The 18,210-nt window shown below is 42.4% G+C and overlaps 1 long non-coding RNA gene across 1 annotated transcript in view; it reads right to left on the bottom strand.

The window, feature by feature from the left end:
• Nucleotides 1-18,210, bottom strand: part of LOC129537656 (uncharacterized) — a 105,474-nt gene that overhangs the window by 80,730 nt on the left and 6,534 nt on the right. Inside the window, exons 2-3 of the long non-coding RNA XR_008682072.2 lie at nt 2,467-2,569; nt 1,171-1,291 (exon numbers count right to left, since the gene is read on the bottom strand). This is a non-coding gene — a long non-coding RNA (uncharacterized LOC129537656). The remainder of the gene's footprint in view (nt 1-1,170; nt 1,292-2,466; nt 2,570-18,210) is intronic.

The following is an 18,210-nucleotide window of genomic DNA, read 5'->3' on the forward strand; positions in this document are numbered from 1 at the left end:
GTGGTCATGTATGGATGTGAGAGTTGGACTGTGAAGAAAGCTGATCGCCAAAGAATTGATGCTTTTGAACTGTGGTGTTGGAGAAGACTCTTGAGAGTCCCTTGGACTGCAAGGACATCCAACCAGTCCATTCTAAAGGAGATCAATCCTGGGTGTTCATTGGAAGGACTGATGCTAAAGCTGAAACTGCAATACTTTGGCCACCTCATGCGACGAGTTGACTCACTGGAAAAGACTCTGATGCTAGGAAAAGTTGGTGGCGGGAGGAGAAGGGGACAACAGAGAATGAGATGGCTGGATGGCATCACCGACTCTGTGGACGTGAGTTTGAGTGGACTCCGGGAGTTGGTGATGGACAGGGAGGTCTGGCGTGCTATGATTCATGGCGTCGTGGAGAGTCGGACACAACTGAGCGACTGAACTGAACTGAACTGAATTGTGATTAATAGTAGGTCATTAGAGAATATTTCATCATATTAGAATGATTTTTAGCCTCTATTTTTAAATTGGCATAATTTATAAGGCATTCATAAAATTTTTTGAAAAAATTCAATCTGGTAGCAAAGGAACAAAATGGAAACCTGCCCCTGAGATTTAGGAGATGAAGGCAGATGGATGTGGAGGTGGCACACTCATTAATAAGAAGGCGGAATGATGTTGGAAACAAGACTTTGGCGAGTTCCCAAGACGGTGGCATAGAAAGACCCTGAGCTCACCTCCTCCCATGGGCACACCAGAATTGCAACTATTAACAGAAAAACTCCTGATTAAGAACACTGGAACCTACCAGAAAAGATCTTCTACAACTAAAGATGTAAAGAAAGAACAACAATGAGATGGGTAGGTGGGACAGAGTTGTGGCACCGTTGACTCATAGCTCCAGGTGGACCACCCATAATTACAATTACAGAGAATAATTATAATTGCAGAAGTTCTTCCCAAGGAGTTAGGATCTGAGTCCCACTTCGCCCCCCCCGCCGCAGCAGAGCTTGCTTTTGGGAAACCCAGAAGGCTATGGGAAATAGAGACTTCATTCTTAAAAGACACGGATAAACTCTAACATGTTCCGGGGCCCAGGAGGAGAAACAGTAGTTTGAAAGGAGCCTGGGTCAGACCTACCTGCTGATCTTGAAGAGTCTCCTAGAGTGGCAGCGAGCAATGAGAACTCACTTTGGATAAGCAGACACTGGAGGCAGCCATTTCTGGGCACTGCTCTACCACACGGACACTGGGACAGGCAGCCATCGCTTTGGAGCCCTCCTCTAGCTTACTGGCCTCTTTGCTCGCCAACCTGGGGACACCAGCATTGAAAGACGCCTCAGGCCCTCCACCAACAGACAGGCTGAGCCCACAGCTGCACCTGGACAGGACCCTGCCCACCAGAGGGCACAAGACGCAGCCCCACACACCAGCAGGCAGGCACTAAACCCAGGACCCCAGAACCCTGCAGCCAGAGACCCTGGGAACCAGTTCCACCCTCCAGCTGGCAGATGTCAGCCCCCATGTTCCCTGGGTCCTGGCCCTGCCCACTAGCAAGCCTGCTCGAAACCAGCCTCGACTACCAGCAGTCAGACCCCAGCCTCGGGACCACCACAGCCCCACAGCCTGCCAGAAGTCCAGCACCAGCTCTGGGACTGGCTGGGCCCTGGCCCCACCTACCAGCAGGCCAACACCAGCCTTGAGACACTCTGGGCCCTTTAGATAGCTGCCTTGGGATCTGGCCCCACTCACCAGTAGACCAATGCAAGCTTTGGGGCACCCCAGACCCTGCAGGCAGCTATGTCAGGAGACAGCCTGTCACCAGCTGTGGGACCATGGGCCCTGCAGCCAGACTCCAGGACCCAGCTGTGCCTGCCAGTGGGCCAGCACTGCCCCAAGTCTATAAAATTTGAAAAACTATGTAATACATCTGAAACTAATATAATATTGTAAATATTGTACATCAACTATGCCTCAATAAAAATGTTTAAAAAAAGAAACAAGCCTTTGTTTTTTTTTAAGTGTTTACTTTGCCCATAAATTCACCTTCATTTTCCTCAGTTTACACCATTTCCATACGCTTGGTTCAAATATACACTTATTGCTAAAATAGCTGATTAAGTTGGCCAAAGTTGATTCAGTAAACAATTTTTTCCCCTATTTTCTAGAATTAATACAAAGTTGACCACTTAACAATGCAGTGGTTGGGACACCCATGCCTGCACAATCAAAAAAAAAAAAAAAATCTAGAAACAGGGACTTCCCCAGTGTTCCAGTAGTTAAGACTATGCACTTCCAATGCAAGGGACTTGGGTTAGATTCCTGGTCAGGGAATTAAGATTCCATATGCTGTGTGACAAGGCCAAGTATATGTTTATATACAATTTTAAAATCATCTTTTCTAATGCACAGTTTTTAGTGTTCAGTTCATACAACATAAAGTTGCATGACTACTATCATACTCAAGATATAGAATAGGATCATTACCTCAAACATTTCTTTTGTAGTCAAGGAATCCCCAGTTATCCTCAGCTCTTAGCAATCTTGGATCTGTTTTCTGTGTTTCTAGTTTAACCTCTTCCAGAATGTCCTATAAATGGAATCATACCATAGAATGAAGCTCACACACTCCCATCCCCCCAACCTGGAACCAATCTGGATTATTTCATGAGCAAGAAATAAACTTCTATTGTGATTCAGCTATTATACAGTTTGAGGCCAATATGTCACAGCAAATAGTCAACCCTAACTAATACACTCTCCTTTCCTTCCCTTGTTAGATCACCTTGTCAACCTGCTCTGATTATAAGTTTATCAGTTATCTGTAGGTCACTCATGAGAAACATTGTTCCAGGTTCTTCCCATTCATGTGCAGGTGAAGTTGAGAAGCCAAAAACTAGATGGGATTTCAAAAAAAATTCTTCTTAAGTGTTGTAAAGATTTATCTTTTGTGCTGACTTCAAATTATTACTAACTTGCTTGTAATGCTGTGCTGGCAAGTTTTCTGGGGTAGTGTTTAGGCTAATAGGAAAGAATGCTGTGATTAATTATCAGTAGCTGTTATGAGCAAATGAGGTAAGAGTGATGGCATGGGTTCAAAAAATTTTGTCATCCCTGGGGTTAAGCCAATGCCTTGGATGCATTCAGAAGGCCTTTTCTAGCAATAGGTCCCAGACTTGTAAGTCTCAAGTAAGAGGAAATTATCATGAACTCAACATTTTTGCCATGGCCCTTATGTATATGAATTTGTGTGATTTATTGGCAGCTGTAACATGCGAACTTATAAAGAAAATTTAGACTTTCCTCTGCCTAGATTCTGCTTGCTTAGTCAGCAGAATCTTAGAAGTCAGGTATTTTCGGGACTCGAAAGTTCTAAAAACACTATTGAAGGCACACACACTGTTACCACCTGATCCTCTAGGTCTGTGCCCTAGTATCTTTAAATCATGACCAACTGACTCCCTGTTTGGTTTACAGACCAACCTGGCAAATATAAGGAAATAAAGAATAGGAACCATTCCTTTCATATAGATTAGCCATGGGTGGTTAAGGGGCTTCCCAGGTGGTGCTAGTGGTAAAGAACCTGCCTGCCAATGCTGGAGACATAAGAGACACAGGTTTGATCCCTGGCTTAGGAAGATCCCTTGGAGGAGGTCATGGCAACCCACTCCAGTATTCTTGCCTGGAGAATCCCATGGACAGAGAAGCCTGGTGGGCTATAGTCCATGGGGTTGCAAAGAGTTGGACACAACTGAAGTGACTTAGCACACGGGTGGTTAAAAAGCAGACAGACCCCTTCTTTCTACTGTGGGACTTAGACTTTACTTATAGTGGCTCTCAAGTGCTCGGATTTCTCAAGCTACTTGTTCTTAGTTACTATTTTCTGGAGGACAAAATTATGAAATTCAGATATACATATACCTGAGTGCAACTAATACTGCACCCAAACAAAATCTCAGGTTGATTTCTTTAACAAACACATTAAAGATTTTCCTATTTTCACAGGACATGAGAAACAGTAAAATCTTTCCATAAAAAAGATTGCTGAGTATAGCCAAGAAATTCAAGTCATTTCTAATCATGAGGAAAGAGTCAGACACATCTAAATTGAAGGATGTTATACAAATTAACTGGCTTAGAGTCTTTAAAGTAGCCAATGCCATGAAAGAATTTTAAAAAAAAGTCACTGTTGAGGGGGTTGTTTTAGATCAAAAGAAACTAAAGATGCATAACAACTAAATGCAATTTGTGACCCTTATTTGAATCTTGTAAAACACAAAGACAAACACGCAAAAGACAAAAATGATATTTTGGTCTATTAGGGAAATTTGAATATAAACCCTATATTGGATAATAGGATGTAACAATGTTACATTTCTCAAATGTGGTAATTGTAGAAGGCAGAAGAATGTCACTGCTCTGAGATGATCCTTGTGACAGTATTTGAGGCCATGGTGTTAAAGTGTCTGCCACTTACTCTCAAATCGTTGAAAATATGCGTGCAGATTATACAAAGAGAGAGAAAACAAATGGGGTGACCGTTGGCAAATCCAGGTGAAGAATATACAGGCATTTATCTTCTTGTCTCCGAACTTTTCTGGAGGTTTGAACATTTTCAAATGAGAAAACTGAGGAAAATAAATAAATCAAGGAAAAATGAGGTAATTTGTTTTGCTTTTATTTCATCAAATTCAATGTTTAAAATAGGGATCAATTCAGTTAAGTTCAGTTGCTCAGTTGTGTCTGACTCTGCGACCCCATGAACCGCAGCACACCAGGCCTTCCTGTCCATCACCAACTCCCGGAGTCCACCCAAACCCATGTCCATTGAGTCGGTGTTGCCATCTAACCATCTCATCCTCTGTTGTCCCCTTCTCCTCCTGCCCTCAATCTTTCCCAGCATCAGGGTCTTTTCAAAAGAGTCAGCTCTTCGCATGAGTTGGCCAAAGTATTGGAGTTTCAGCTTTAGCATCAGTCCTTCCAACAAACACCCAGGACTGATCTCCTTTAGGATGGACTGGTTGGATCTCCTTGCAGTCCAAGGGACTCTCAAGAGTCTTCTCCAACACCACAGTTCAAAAGCGTCCATTCTTCGGCGCTCAGCTTTCTTTATAGTCCAACTCTCACATCCATACATGACCACTGGAAAAACAATAGCCTTGACTAGACGGACCTTTGTACACAAAGTAATGTGTCTGCTTTTCAATATGTTGTCTAGGTTGGTCATAACTTTCCTTCCAAGGAGTAAGTGTCTTTTAATTTCATGGCTGCAGTCACCATCTGCAGTGATTTTGGAGCCCAGAAAAATAAAGTCTGACACTGTTTCCACTGTTTTCCCATCTATTTCCCATCAAGTGATGGGACCAGATGCCATGATCTTCGTTTTCTGAATGTTAAGCTTTAAGCCAACTTTTCACTCTCTTTCACTTTCATCAAGAGGCTTTTGAGTTCTTCACTTTCTGCCATAAGGGTGGTGTCATCTGCATATCTGAGGTTATTGATATTTCTCCTGGCAATCTTGATTCCAGCCTGTGCTTCTTCCAGCCCAGCGTTCCTCATGATGTACTCTGCATATAAGTTAAATAAGCAGGGTGACAATATACAACCTTGATGAACTCCTTTTCCTATTTGGAACCAGTCTGTTGTTCCATGTCCAGTTCTAAATGTAGCTTCCTGACCTGCATACAGGTTTCTCAAGAGGCAGGTCAGGTGGTCTGGTATTCCCATCTCTTTCAGAATTTTCCACAGTTTATTGTGATCCACACAGTCAAAGGCTTTGGCATAGTCAATGAAGCAGAAATAGATGTTTTTCTGGAACTCTCTTGCTTTCTCCATGATCCAGCGGATGTTGGCAATTTGATCTCTGGTGCCTCTGCCTTTTCTAAAACCAGCTTGAACATCTGCAAGTTCACAGTTCACATATTGCTGCAGCCTGGCTTGGAGAATTTTGAGCATGACTTTACTAGCGTGTGAGATGAGTGCAATTGTGCGGTAGTTTGAGCATTCTTTGGCATTCCCTTTCTTTGGGATTGGAATGAAAACTGACCTTTTCCAATCCCGTGGCCACTGCTGAGTTTTCCACATTTGCTGGCATATTGAGTGCAGCACTTTCACAGCATCATCTTCCAGGATTTGAAATAGCTCAACTGGAATTCCATCATCTCCACTAGCATTGTTCGTAGTGATGCTTCTTAAGGCCCACTTGACTTCACATTCCAGGATGTCTGGCTCTAGGTGAGTGATCACACCATCGTGATTATCTGGGTCATGAAGATCTTTGTGTACACAGTTCTTCTGTGTATTCTTGCCACCTCTTCTTAATATCTTCTGCTTCTTTTAGGTCTATACCATTTCTGTCCTTTATTGAGCCCATCTTTGCATAAAATGTTCCCTTGGTATCTCTAATTTTCTTGAAGAGATCTCTAGTCCTTCCTATTCTATTGTTTTCTCTGCATTGATCACTGAGGAAGGCTTTCTTATCTCTCCTTGCTATTCTTTGGAACTCTGCATTCAAATGGGTATATCTTTCCTTTTCTCCTTCGCTTTTCGCATCTCTTCTTTTCACAGCTATTTGTAAGGCCTCCTCAGACAGCCTTTTTGCTTTTTTGCACTTCTTTTACTTGGGGATGGTCTTGATCCTTGTCTCCTGTACAATGTCATGAACCTCCGTCCAGAGTTCATCAGGCACTCTGTCTATCAGATCTAGTTTCCTTAAATCTATTTCTCACTTCCACTGTATAGTCATAAGGGATTTGATTTAGGTCATTCCTGAATGGTCTGGTGGTTTTCCCCACTTTCTTCAATTTAAGTCTGAATTTGGCAGTAAGGAGTTCATGATCTGAGCCACTGTCAGCTCCTGGTCTTGTTTTTGCTGACTGTATAGTGCTTCTCCATCTTTGGCTGCAAAGATTATAATCAATCTGATTTCGGTGTTGGCAAATAGGGATGGTAATTGTTATTTTTAGATGTCTGAAATTTTAAAAATAAGCAGAAAATTTGGGAAGTGGGGGGAATTACCCTATTATTTCTAACTCATGTACTATACTTTTCCTTTCCAATCTGTTCCTCTGTGCATAAATAAATAACATCACATTGTAATAATTTTCATCATTTTTCACTTAACATTACAATTTCAGCATTTCCTATAACATTACTACTTAAGCACTTATAATGACTATTTTTAATTTGAGGGAATAGGTATTTTCTTTAATAGTTCCACAGTTTAGACTTCTAATAAGCAGTGCTTCAGTGGCATCTTTGTACATAATTTTTCCTACATTGTGGATTCTAATTTTGATATAAATTTCCACAAGTGCAATTGCTGGATCAAATGACCATTTATAGAAGACTAGAAACACTTTGCTGTTATTCTTTTAAACTAATAGTGAGATAGTGGGAGCTTGATAAAAGTGACTCATTTCAAACAATTACATTTCTTTAAGCCTGAGTATTTTTAGATTACTAACACTCTTTCCTTGCTCCCCTCCCACAACTAATTGGGGGAGCTTGAGTCTCTCTTTCCCACTATCTACTCCTTTAGATGTGCTGTTTCAACCTAAGATCCTGGGCACCAAGAGGTCAGTGAGAGTGGTGGGGTGTCTTTTTCAATATTTTACCAGCCTAACAAAAATCATACATAAACTCACAATGAGGCTCAAGTGAGTGAGCTTAGAAATGCAGTCTCGGGACTTCCCTGGCGGTCCAGTGGTTAAGACTGGGCACTCAAGTCAGGGGGCATGAGTTTGATCTCTGCTTGAGGAAGTAAGATCCCACATGCCACACAGCATGGCCTAAAAAAAAAAAAGGTGTAATATCTGGCCCCAGTCAATCCTGGTGATGACTACAACTCAGCTAACAGTTCATTGGCCATCTGAGGCCCTGAACCACAGCTCAACTGAGCTGCTGTCAGGTTCCTCACAGATTAGGGAAGATGATAAACGTTTTTTGTAATTTGTTATGCTACAATAGATAACTAAATAACAGAAACATAAAATATGGACAAAAAGATGTGAATAAGTACTTCAAGAAAGAAGATGTCTAAGCGATCAATGGGCAGATGAAAAGAAGTTTATCCTTAATTGTCAGTACATAGCATACTAAAACCATTATTAAATAACTTTACACACATACTAGAAAGGCTAAAATGAGATCAACAAGCTAAGTGTTGGTGAGGATAGGGGTTAGTGCGGACTGGGAGGAGTGTGAAATGGTGCAGTCACTTTGTAAAATTAATAAAGTTCATATAAACCTACCCCTGTTAACCCAGAAAGTACACTCTTGGGGTTAGACCAAGAGAAATGATTGGATACATTAAAAAAAAGTACATAAATATCCTTAGCATTTTCACTCTCCACAGACCTAAACTGCAAATAACCCAAATATTTATCAGCAGGAGAATATATAACAAATTGTGATATATCCAGGAGATGAAATATTACCCAGCAATAAAATAAGTGACATATATATATATATGTATATCAATTTGGATGAATCTCAAAAGCATCATTTCAAGCAAAAGTAGTACACACTATATGGTTCCATTTATTTAATATTCAAAAGCAGGTAAAACAAGTCTACAGTGATAAAAATGAGAATACGCATTACCTCAGGATTGGTAAGTTGTATTGACTGGAAGACAGGAGGGAATTCTCTGGGGTGATAGAAATAGTCCACATTTTGATATGGATGGTCACACAAAGCTAAACACATGTATCTTAGCCCTTCTGGGGCTAAGAAGGCAGCAGAGACTGGGTAGCTTATATGGGGTTGGCCAAAAATTTCATTTGGGTTTTTGGTACACTGCTATAGACAACCCAAATGAATGTTTTGGCCAATCCAATTATTAATGGGATTCTCATAGTTCTGGAGGCTGGATGTCTGCGATCAGAGTACAAACATGGCGATTACCCTCTTCTGGATTACAGACTTTGTGGTGTATCCTCACAAGGAAGAAGGTGACAAGGGAACTGTTCTGGACCTCTTGTGTGTGTGTGTGTGTGTGCGCTCAGTTGCTCAGTGGTGCCCAGCTCTTTGTGACTCCATGAACTATAGTCCACCAGGCTACCCTGTCCATGGAATTTCCCAGGCAAGAATATTGGGTTGCTATTTCTTCCACCAGGGGATCTTTTTGACCCAGGGATTGAACCCACGTTTCTTGTGTCTCCTGCACTGGCAGGCAGATCCTTGGACCTCTTTTATAAATTAAATATCTGCCTTCATGACCTAAGCACTTCCCAAAGTCTCCACCTTCTAGCACCATCACCTTGGGAGTTATTTTAACATATGTGTTCTGAGGGGTAGGGGGAGATATATTCAGACTATGCTGCTGCTGCTGCTGCTAAGTCGCTTCAGTCATGTCCGACTCTGTATAGTAGTACATAAAAAATTCATAAAATTATACTCTTATGATTTGTTAATTTTACTACCTAAATGTAAATTACAGTTCAATTACATATTGTTAAAAAAAAAAAAAAGCCTAAGTCCTTTCTACGGCCTATAAAGTTCTAGGGATGGTGTCTTTGGCTCCCTCTTTGAGTCTATCCCTTGATACCCTTCCCCTTATTCACTCCCCAAACCCAGTGGCTTTCTTCTTGTTCCTCTGACACATCAAGTACATTGCCACCTCAGGGCCTTTGCATCAACTCTTCTCTCTGCTATAATCTCTGTCCTCAAATAACCTCTCAAATATCATCCTTCACTTTGTTCAGGTTTCAGATTGTCATAGTCACGCTTCTCTGGAAAACAGAGTTGCAGCAAGGGCTGTTAGTGCTTTCTTTGGGAGATGCAATCCAGCATAGCTGGTCACTCCGTGTATTAGTTTCCTAGAGCTGCGGTAACAAAGTACCACAAACTGGACCCTGTAAAACAGCAGAAATAGATTGTCTCACAGTTCTGAAGGCTAGTCATCCAAAATGAAGGATGTTGGCAGGGCCACCAGCCATCTGAAACCCGTAAGGGAGATCCATTTCTGGTGTTGGCTGGCAATCCTCGATGTTCCTGTCTTACAGATGCAACATTCCAATTTCTGATTCCACCAGCACATGCCCATATTCTGTGCATCTCTGTCTTCTTCTTACAAAAACATCAGTTGCATTGGAATGGGATCTACCCTAGTAACCTCAGCTTGACTTGACTACATCTGCAAAGACCCTATTTCCAAATAAGGTCACATTCATGGGAGACCTCCACGTATCTTTTTGGAGAACATGATCCAGTCCACAGCACCCAGTAGGTGGGCTTGATCACACAGATTGACTCTAGATTGGCTATATGGCAAAACCGTGCAGCCAAATAGTCCATCAGAGGGAGCAAGGGCGAGGGCTTATCTGCCTGGTATCCTCCAGTTTCCTGTCTACCACTGGTCAAAGTTCATTCAGGGGAACTAAGGGCTCTGTGTTTCTGGCTGGCATCATTTGGCCCCACTGGCAGATGCTCAAGAAACGAGGCCCTGCAGTTTGGCTTTTCAGCTGAGTTTGGGGAGAGAAGCCAGCTGTTCTAGGCCTGTGGCTGAGAAACCATGGGCTGTGGGGAAGCGTGGGGCCCGTCACCTGCTGTGGCAGCTGAGGAGGAGCAACTGGCTGCAGATGAGACAGGTGGTGTGTAGACGGGCCCCAGGCTCCGCTGAGACGTCACCTTGCCAGGGAGTTCTTCTCTGACTGCTTGATACCAGAGGGAGGTCCCAGCTCCGTCGCAGTGCTCCTTTATTTCACTTGAGTATTCTTCACAGCACTTCTTTCCACTGGTCGTACGATACATTCATGTGCTTGTTTGCTTCTCTCTCATGTTACCCACTGCAACTGCGCTCATGAGAGCAGGGCGTTTGTTTGCCCTCCACTCTTCCCTCGGTGCCTAGCACAGTGCTTGGCACATGGCAGGGACTCAATATATACTGAAGTGAATGACTAGGTGAATTGATGGGTGTAAAAAATGAAAAAGCCTCCATCTATCTCTCCAGTCTGTTGGGCATGGGGGCAATCTTGGCATAGTCAGGCCTGTTGTAAGCTGGTCAGGGCCTAGGTTCATCCGAAGGGAAGGCTCCATTTCCGGTGTTTAAATAGCGCGGCTCCTTGGTGGAGGTGAGGAGCTGTGGGAACAAGGGCAGGGAGGCCTCCGGGTCATCAGGCAGGAAAGCAGACAGAGCTGGAACCGCCCTGGTGTGAATGTGGAGAGGCGAAGGTGTGTGGCGTCCTTGCCCTGCAGGTCACGGTGGGTAGAAAACCATGTCTTCACTTCTTGACCTCTTTCTCAACCTTCTGAGTTATTTTCTGTTTCTGAAGGTGACTGATACTTTTAATCCAGAAATGCTGGTAAAAATCTTCTTGACTTGTATAGCACTACCAATTTTTGATGTGAATATTGGTGCCACCTAAGCAGAAGAGCTCAGCTCATCATCAGGCTATTGCCCAGTTAAGATGTGATGTGTGCTGCTTTTAATGATAATGACAATTCTCTGTTTTATTTCTGTCAAGTTTCACGTGCTCTTGCTTTAATGTAACCAATAAGATTTTTAGTCACATTCTCTCTTTTCTGTTCTTATTTTCTCTGTGGAATCTACTATATAAGTAATCTGGTTTTGAAATCTGAAGCAGCCCATACTGGATTACAGATGAAGAAGAAATTACAACAAAAGCTAGGTGACTGTAATTCATTCAAAATTGCATTTAATGGTAATTTTCTCTATTAATATGAAAATGTGTATAATAACACAGGCAGAAATTTTCCAAGCTGAACAATGTACCACGTTTCTCTCACACAGTATCAGAGAGCAATAGCAGCTCATTAATTCACCAAAATAGTTATATTCCACTAGAAAATAGGCCTAAGATGAATGCAGTGATATGGCGACATTTTCCTCACCCCAAATTATTTATCCAAGTTCCTTAGTGTTACTTCACCACTCACCTTGAGGAAGCGGCATACAGAACACTTGCACATATAAAGGGGCCTTCCTTTGGCACAGGTGGAATGTTGCACCTGTGCTGCACAGGTTATAAGGTTAGTCCTTAGACCTAGTTTGAATCTGGGTGATGTGCATAACAGTGATTTTTGCTGGTCTTGGTTCCAGAGGAATAGTCTATTCTGGAAAGGTGGCCATTTGGAGCATTCACGGTTTTTCACAGCTCTCTCCCACTAGTCAGGAAGTTCTTCTGTTGAATGAAATAACACAACAATGCCAGTCTTCTACATAGAAGTAAGTATGTTTCTCTAGTAGATGATTTTACTTCTGGAGCAAAAGATTTTTCTTCTTTTAGGACTTGCTTCCATAACTAAGTCACAAACTTTAACTGAATAATTTTGGAGACAGATGGTTCTTTTTAACTATGCCTCTTGACTGTATACTTTATCTTTCTGTGAAGTGTGCATTGTGTTAGACGCTCAGTCGTGTCCGACTCTTTGCAACCCCATGGACTGCAGCCTGTCAGGTTCCTCAGTTTATGGAATTTTCCAGGCAAGAATACTGGAGTGGGAAGCCATTCCCTTCTCCAGGGGATCTTCCCAACCCAGGGATCAAACCTAGCTCTCCTGCATTACAGGCAGGAGACCATCTGAGCCATCAGGGAAGCCTGAAAAGCAGATCCACTTGTAGCAGAAGTGGGGTTCAAACCCACAAGTATATAAATCCATTGGATTTTAAGGCCAATGACTTAACCACTCTGCCTGGTACCTGTATCCTTCTGTGAAACAAGGGCCTGGAACCACATATAGAATCTTCATAGGGAGTGTAACCACTGCCAACTTTAACTTTTCATTGATCATTTATGAACCTGGAAATTGAAGGCAGATAATCCCAAGCTTATTTTTTCTTGATTTCATAATATTTTAATGTTTGCTTTAATTCCAGAGCCCCCAAATTCACAAAGAAATGTAGCAGTACATAGTTTAGTAATGTAAATATTTGGGTCATTTGTGATTTTGCCTTATGGATAAAATTTTTTTAAAATAATATTTGTTACTGTAGAAATTTTAGTCACTTTCCTATCCCCTCTTATTGCTGTTTTGAAACTTTAATCCAAATATACTCCCCACCAAATTCACAAATCTTCGAAGTTTTAAATCAAAACCACAAAGTTCTTTATTATAACCCACAAATTGGGGCTTTCCTGATCAGATATTTTAAATTACACATTTCTTCTTTAGAAAACTCAGGGGACCAGTGAGCCTTACTTCCCTAATGAGTGTGGTATTCCTTACAACTCCCACATGGACAACCTTGCCTGGAAAAGGCAATTGTCTTGGATGAGTAGGCATTAATGTTGAAGGTATGAAAAAAGGAATTTGACTCAATTCAGTTTTCACTGGCCTATCCAGATGCTAAATTCAAATTTCATCCGAGGCACCAAAATATAATAGATGTGAAATTCCAAAGGTGCCAAGATGTAGAATTTCAATCAAATAACAAAAACCAGTTTCATGAGGCTAAACACCTCACCCAAAGGAGTAAATGAAAGTGTCTAGAAGTGGAGACAGAGGGAGGATTCCATGAGGAGTATTTTCTTGGTGAGAGTTTGCTGTGATTCTCATCAAAGGATCAAGGGTAGGGAAGGGAGGGCTTCAATAGGCCACCCATGAACAGTTCCCTACAGCTGGGGGTCGGTGGGGGTGGGGACAGGGGACTGATGTCTGATTTGACTCTAGCCCTGGAAGTTTTAAAGATCAGGAGAGAGGGATTGGTGAGCATCTTTGGCAACAGTGAAGAGTGCTGTCATTAGGATTGGTCTGCATTCAATTTATTGGAGCAAAATGGGCACGAGTGTTTCTGTTGACCAGCTGTGGGCCACACAAGAAAAATCCATCCTATAGCCACTTTAAGTCCTGCTCAGAGGATGCCTGGGATGTGAGTGGGGTTTGGAGGGGGCCTCAGAAGAGCCAGGTCTGAGTGGGGAGTTAGGTCTGTCACCAAATGAGTGACACCTGCTCACGTTGCAAGAGCCAGCAAGGAGGCTGCCCAAGAAAATATGAAAGCATATGAAAGACACCTTTGTCAGTCCCAGAAAATGTGATGACATCTTACAACTATCCCAGCCAAGTAACTGTTCCTTTCTTCTCCCCTCCCTACTCCTCTGTTCCTAGAAGATTAAAAGCCAGCAGGTATTAAGTAGGAGCAGAGATGAGCAAGGAAAGAAGCTGACCACATCCTCCTTCCTGAAGGCTGGACACCTGCTTGTGACCAGCTCTAGATGGTGGAGGATAGAATTCTTATCTTTGAATAAAGATTGAGTGATAGTTGCTCAGTCATGCCTGACTCTTTGCAACCCCATGGACTGTAGCCTGTCAGGTTAGTAATACATTGATTTGGATATTCTAATAGAAAAACTAATGCTTTATATTACCTATAAGGGAGAGAAAAAACTATATCCAGTGGTAAGGATAGAATTACCCTCAGTGAGCAAGTTTAAAGGGACAGTGTTCCACATCTGGTTCTAACTGTTGCTTCTTGACCTGCATACAGATTTCTCAGGAGGCAGGTAAAGTGATCTGGTATTTCCATCTCTTTAAGAATTTTCCAGTTTTTTGTGATCCACAAAGTCAAAGGCTTTGGCATAGTCAATAAAGCAGAAATAGATGTTTTTCTGGAACTCTTGCTTTTTTTATGATACAGTGGATGTTGGCAATTTGATCTCTGGTTCCTCTGCCTTTTCTAAATCCAGCTTGAACAACTGGAAGTTCTCGGTTCACGTACTGTAGAAGTCTCTCTTGGAGAATTTTAAACATTACTTTGCTAGCATGTGAGATGAGTGCAACTGTGTGGCAGGGTGAACATTCTTTGGCATTGCCTTTCTTTGGGATTAGGACGAAAACTGACCTTTTCCAGTCTTATGGCCGCTGATGAGTTTTCCAAATTTGCTGGCATATTGAGTATAGTGCTTTCACAGCATTATCTTTTAGGATTTGAAATAGCTCAACTGGAATTCTATTACCTCCACTAGCATTGTTCATAGTGATGCTTCCTAAGCATGACTTCACATTCCAGGATGTCTGGCTCTAGGTGAGTGATCACACCATCATGGTTCACTTCAGTTCAGTTCAGTCACTCAGTCGTGTCTGACTCTTTGCGACCCCATGAACTGCAGCACGCCAGGCCTCCCTGTCCATCACCAATTCCCAGAGTTTACTCAAACTCATGTCCATTGAGTCAGTGATGTCATTCAACCATCTCAACCTCTGTCGTCCCCTTCTCCTTCTGCCCTCAATCTTTCTCAGAATCAGGGTCTTTTCAAATGAGTCAGCTCTTTGCATCAGGTGGCCAAAGTACTGGAGTTTCAGCTTCAGCATCAGTCCTTCCAATGAACACCCAGGACTGATCTCCTTTAGGATAGACTGGTTGGATCTCCTTGCAGTCCAAGAGACTCTTAAGAGTCTTCTCCAACATCACAGTTCAAAAGCATCAATTCTTCGGCTCTCAGCTTTCTTTATAGTCCAACTCTCACATCCATACATGCTGCTGCTGCTGAGTCGCTTCAGTCAAGTCTGACTCTGTGCGACCTCACAGACGGCAGCCCGCCAGGCTCCCCTGTTCCTGGGATTCTCCAGGGAAGAACACTGGAGTGGGTTGCCATTTCCTTCTCCAATGTATGAAAGTGAAAACTGAAAGTGAAGACGCTCAGTCGTGTCTGACTCTTAGAGACCACAAGGACTGCAGCCCACCAGGCTCCTCCATCCATGGGACTTTCTAGGCAAGAGTACTGGAGTGGGTTACCATGGCCATCTCCAAGCCATACATGACTACTAGAAAAACCATAGCCTTGACTAGACAGACCTTTGTGGACAAAGTAATGTCTCTGATTTTTAATATGCTGTCTAGGTTGGTCATAACTTTCCTTCCAAGGAGTAAGTGTCTTTTAATTTCATGGCTGCAGTCACCATCTGCAGTGATTTTGGAGCCCCCAAAATAAAGTCAGCCACTGTTTCCACTGTTTCCCCATCTATTTGCCATGAAGTGATGGGACCAGATGTCATGATCTTAGTTTTCTGAATGTTGAGCTTTAAGCCAACTTTTTCACTCTCCTCTTTCACTTTCATCAAAAGGCTCTTTAGTTCTTCTTCACTTTCTGCCATAACGGTGGTGTCATCTGCATATCTGAAGTTATTGATATTTCTCCCAGCAATCTTGATTCCAGCTTGTGCTTCTTCCAGCCAAGCGTTTATCATGATGTACTCTGCATATAAGATAAATAAGCAGAGTGACAATATACAGCCTTGATGTACTCCTTTTCCTATTTGGAACCAGTCTGTTGTTCCATGTCCAGTTCTAACTGTTGCTTCCTGACCTGCATAAGATTTCTCAAGAGGCAGGTCAGGTGGTCTGGTATACCCATCTTTTTCAGAGTTTTCCACAGTTTATTGTGATCCCACACAGTCAAAGGCTTTGGCATAGTCAATAAAGCAGAAATAGATGTTTTTCAGGAACTCTCTTGCTTTTTCGATGATCCAGTGGATGTTGACAATTTGATCTCTGGTTCCTCTGCCTTTTCTAAAACCAGCTTGAACATCTGGAAGTTCACGGTTTGTGTATTGCTGAAGCCTGGCTTGGAGAATTTTGACTATGACTTTACTAGCGTGTGAGATGAGTGCAATTATGCGGTAGTTTGAGCATTCTTCGGCATTGTCTTTCTTTGGGATTGGCATGAAAACTGACCTTTTACAGTCCTGTGGCCACTGCTGAGTTTTCCACATTGCCTGGCATATTGAGTGCAGGACTTTCACAGCATCATCTTCCAGGATTTGAAATAGCTCCACTGGAATTCCATCACCTCCACTAGCTTTGTTCGTAGTCATGCTTCCTAAGGCCCACTTGACTTCACATTCCAGGATGTCTGGCTCTAGGTGAGTGATCACACCATCATGATTATCTGGGTCGTGAAGATCTTTTTTGTACAGTTCTTCTGTGTATTCTTGCCACCTCTTCTTAATATCTTCTGCTTCTGTTAGGTCCATACCATTTCTGTCCTTGATTGAGCCCATCTTTGCACGAAATGTTCCCTTGGTAACTCTAATTTTCTTGAAGAAATTTCTAGTCTTTCCCATTCTATTGTTTTCCTCTATTTCTTTGCACTGATCACTGAGGAAGGCTTTCTTATCTCTCCTTGCTGTTCTCTGGAACTCTGCATTCAAATGGGTATATCTTTCCTTTTCTCCTTCGCTTTTCGCTTCCCGTCTTTTCACAGCTATTTGTAAGGCCTCCTCATACAGCCTTTTTGCTTTTTTGCACTTCTTTTACTTGGGGATCGTCTTGATCCTTGTCTCCTGTACAATGTCATGAACCTCTGTCCATAGTTCATCAGGCACTCTGTCTATCAGATCTAGTCCCTTAAATCTATTTCTCACTTCCATTGTAAAATCATAAGGGATTTGATTTAGACCATACCTGAATGGTCTAGTGGTTTTCCCCACTTACTTCAATTTCAGTCTGAATTTGGCAATAAGAAGTTCATGATCTGAGCCACAGTCAGCTCCTGGTCTTATTTTTGCTAATTGTATAGAGCTTCTCCATCTTTGGCTGCAAAGAATATAATCAGTATGATTTCGGTGTTGGCCATCTGGTGATGTCCCATGGTTATCTGGGTCATTAAGATCTTTTTTGTATAGTTCTTCTTGCCACCTCTTCTTAATATCTTCTGCTTCTGTTATGTCCATACCATTTCTGTCATTTATTGTGCCCATCTTTGCATGAAATGTTCCCTTGGTATCTCTGATTTTCTTGAAGAGAAATTTGGTTCCAAATTGGGAAAGGATATGTCAAGGCTGTATATTGTCACCCAGCTTATTTAACTTACATGCAGAGTACATCATGTGAAATTCTGGAGTGGATGAAGCACAGGCTGGAATCAAGATTGCTGGAAGAAATATTAATAACCTCAGATATGCAGATGACACCACCCTTATGGCAGAAAGTGAAGAAGAACTAAAGAGCCTCTTGATGAAAGTGAAAGAGGAGAGTGTAAAAGCTGGCATAAAACTCAACATTCAAAAACTAAGATCATGGCATCTGATCCCATCAGTTCAGTTCAGTTCAGTTCAGTCGCTCAGTCGTGTCCGACTCTCCGCGACCCCATGAATCACAGCACGCCAGGCCTCCCTGTCCGTCACCAACTCCCGGAGTACACTCAAACTCATGTCCACAGAGTTGGTGATGCCATCCAGCCATCTCATTCTCCGTCGTCCCCTTCTCCTCCCGCCCCCAACCTTTCCCAGCATCAGAGTCTTTTCCAATGAGTCAACTCGTCGCATGAG

Source organism: Moschus berezovskii, chromosome 2, assembly GCF_049115385.1.
Source record: "Moschus berezovskii isolate FMDL1 chromosome 2, NW_MosBer_1.0, whole genome shotgun sequence".
Taxonomy (NCBI): domain Eukaryota; kingdom Metazoa; phylum Chordata; class Mammalia; order Artiodactyla; family Moschidae; genus Moschus; species Moschus berezovskii.